Genomic DNA, 3,685 nt, shown 5'->3' on the forward strand with positions numbered 1-3,685 from the left:
AAGGTGTGGTAGGGCTTACAGAAGGGGCCCTTAACCCAGCCTGGGCTATTTGGGAAGACTGTGGAGCTTTCTGCTTTGACAAATTAGCAAGAAGAAAATGTGGTTGGGGGTGTAACAGGTATAAAAATGAAAAAGACAGCCTTGCCTTGAAGAGCTCATATCTTGGGGTGAGAGACAAGAAAGGAGGCCACAACAGTGGGACTTGTGAGAGAGGCAAGCACAGTCTTGAGATGCACATAGGAGGGCACCGTGCTGTGCCTGCGGTGTTAGGAAGGCTTCCTGGAGGAGATGACATGTATATAGGCAGAGAGACAAAGTATGAATTAGAGTTACCTGGAAAGTCTGTACCAGAAAGAAAGGTAAGCATGTACAATGGCCTGTGGCAGGAAGAAAGAGCATGAAGGGGGCCCCAGTGTGGCCTGGCCCAGAGTGCAAACGAGAGGAGGTGAAACTAGATGAGTAGGCAGGGAGCCAGATTCCATGAAAAAGCGTGACCATTATCCTGTGGGCCATGGGGTACCTCTGAAGGGAGTGGCAAGGGTGGTTTTTCCTTTATGAAGAGAGCCCAGCAGTAGAGTAGAGGTGAGGGGGCTGCTTTCGCTGCTGGGGAAAGAGATGGTGATGTTTGGGTTGTAGAGAGGAACAGAATTTGAGAGCTGAGCACCTGATGGGCAATGCCGCATGGCAGACTGGGCTCAAACACGATTGCTCCTGAGGGGTGGGCAGAGGACATTCAAACCTCACACAACACAGTTCTAGGTTTCCACAGACCTCCTTGGAGCAAGCTTCAAGCTCCAAAATTTCTCAGAACTGAAAGTTTTTCCTCCAACTTCTATAAAACCAAGGTAAGTACTTTTGCAAGACAGAGAAGGAGTCCAAGATTTCAATAGCTAAAAACTGGGAAGTAGACTGTATACCACGTCTTGTGGGAGAAAGGCAGGAGGAGTGAGGGTCACAGCTTTGCTTTATCCAAGGGGTTCTGGACTCCTGACTCCAGCAGCTCCCTACTGCACCTTCTGCCCCGGGCATTACTCCGCCTTAGTCCAAGAATCCCACGAATGCTACAGAGCTTGGTCTACTCCTGAGAAGTAGAAGGAAAAAGATTTATTGTGCACCTACTACACGACAAGCTACAACCCACAATTGTACTCTGGAGACATTCTTCTGTTCCTGTTTACAAATGAGAAAGCTAGGACCCAAAGGCTTGGAACTGAGATTTAAGCCCAGAGCTGTCTGACTATGCCGATGCAATACTGCACATTCTTTAGAGCAATACTGTGGCTAGTTTTTCACAGGTGTAGTTTTAGACTCACTCTTGGACAGTTAAGAACATCTTGTATTAGTTATCTACTGCTGAATAACCAATTGCTCCAACATTTAACTGATGAAAACAACAAACATTTATTATCTAACAGTTTCCATGCATCAGAAATCTGAGCACAGGTAGTTGGTTTCGGTGATTCACGATCTCCCGTGAAGTTGCAGTCAAGGCATCATACAGGGCTGTAGTTTCCTATGAAGGCTCAGCTGCGGGGGCAGAGATCTGCTCCCAAGTTCACTCGTGTGGTTATCGGCAGGTCTCAGTCACTCACCATAGGGCCTCTCTCCACAGTGCCGCTGCAGGATATGGCAGCTGGGCTCTCCAAGGGGGTGATCCCAAAAGAGAGCAAGAGTGCATGCTCAAAACAGAAGCCACAGTCTTCTTATAACCTAATATTGGAAGGAACATCCCATTACCTCTGCTGTATTCTGTTAGTGAGAAGCAAATCAGTAAGTCCAGCCCACACTTTAAGGGAAAGGGTTTACACAAGGGAGTACATACCAGGAGTCAGGGATCACTGGGGGCCATGTAGAAGCTGCTGATCGCAATCTAAAGAATTTTAGTAACCAGGCTATCCTGGCTTCTCCCCAAATAGCAAGTTGTTTCCCTTGTTATCCAGAGGCTGGAGGATTTGGGGGTCTACAGGGACACAAGAGGGCCCTGTTTTGGACCACTCTTTTGTGCCTGGGGCATCATCTCATTGGGAAAGGCCAGTGTGGTGAACCTAACTGGAGCCCCTAAGGGAGAGGGGAGTTGTTTTCTCAAATTATGGCCACTGCTCCCTCCCTCCCTTGTCCTTGAAGCTACTGTGATGCTTCCCAGCAAACTGTGGAAGCAACAGGCATCCTGCACACACACACCCAGCCTGTTAACCAGATTGGTAGAGAAACCATCAGCATGAACATCTTCTTTAAACTTTCCTTTGCTTCTGAGCTTCTTTCCACAAATTTTCTTTTCTTGCTCCCCAGCCACATCCATAACCCCCACAGTAGCTCACAGCAGAGGTGCTCCAGGAGCTTGTCAATAGGAGGTAGGAAGGAAAGACACCAAGTGTGGATGTAGATTAGCACTGTCACTTAGGGCAGTTCAAATGACATTCACTGTCCTCAGCATCTATCCTGTGCTGGTGCAGGCCATCCAGAGATGTGTGAGGTACCTATACTTGCCCTCCAGGGGGGGCTCACAGTTTTAGGAGGGGCAGACATGCAAACAATGATGAAACGTTAGAATAAGTACAATGCATACATGTCAATACATACTTTTGTCACCTCATCATGGTTATCTTAGTTCACAAAGCATCATCTTATGCTTAGACTATTACAATAGCTGCCAACCTGGTTTCCTCCATCCACCCATCCACTTGGCTGCTAAGAGGTCTTTCTGGAATGCAAATCCGACAACATCACTACCCTGGTTAAAGGCCTCCCCAAGTGATGGGGAAGGTCAAGCTCTTGATACAGTCCCCACCCAAGACCCTAGACACCATCCATCCCTACAGCTCCATCATACTCCCTCTGCTCATAGCACAGGCTCTGTGCTGTGATAGGTAGCTCTCCAGGTGACCATGTTGTACCCCTGCCTCCAGGAGCTAATTCATGTAGACACATTTACTAGGAAACATTCCCAGTTGCCTTTTCCAGTCTGACAAATTCGCCACAGAACCTCTCTCAAAACGTTTCCTTCACAGAGTTGGATTGTCTTTACTTGCTTTCCGTGTCCTTGATGAAATGGGCACTCTGCATCTACTCTTTGCCTCTTACCTGGCACAGAGAGGGATTGGGTCAGCAAATGACTGCGTAATGGACCTGAAGTCAATTCTGCGAGGCAGACGAGAGCCACCAAGACAAGAACTTTCAATTTCCCCAAGGAAGCGCAGATACCAGAAGCTCCCTGGCGGCTTCTGTTTTGGCCACGCCCTTTTCCTCAACGCTCAGTTCAGGCTCCCAAAGACGCAGCCCACCATCAGCGCTGGTAGAGCAAAGAGACCGACTTTCTGCGCCTCTAGTGGGCGGGGAACGCTCCTTGAGCAGGTGCGGTATGAAATTGGACTTTAAGAGATGAGTTGGAGCCTGATCTCAAAAATAAAGTGTGGACATGTGTGTGTCCGAGGAAGGTGGATATTAAACCACCCTCTTTTCCTCCCGGCTGCTATTTCCCACGTGCGTTGAGTAAAGGCACCCAAAGCTGCCTAGCGACTGGGTGTCTACTCCCCGTCAGGGGCACCCACCCTGGCGCTCCAGGCGCGCTTGAATGAATCCGGGAGGACCCGCGCGCATGAATGAGTGCGAGAGCTAGAGAGTGAGCGCGCGAGCGGGCGGGTGAGTGAATGGCGACCGCGCCGCCGCCTCGGAATAGGGGCGCGGG

Source organism: Mandrillus leucophaeus, unplaced genomic scaffold (genome assembly GCF_000951045.1).
Source record: "Mandrillus leucophaeus isolate KB7577 unplaced genomic scaffold, Mleu.le_1.0 Scaffold1335, whole genome shotgun sequence".
Taxonomy (NCBI): Eukaryota; Metazoa; Chordata; class Mammalia; order Primates; family Cercopithecidae; genus Mandrillus; species Mandrillus leucophaeus.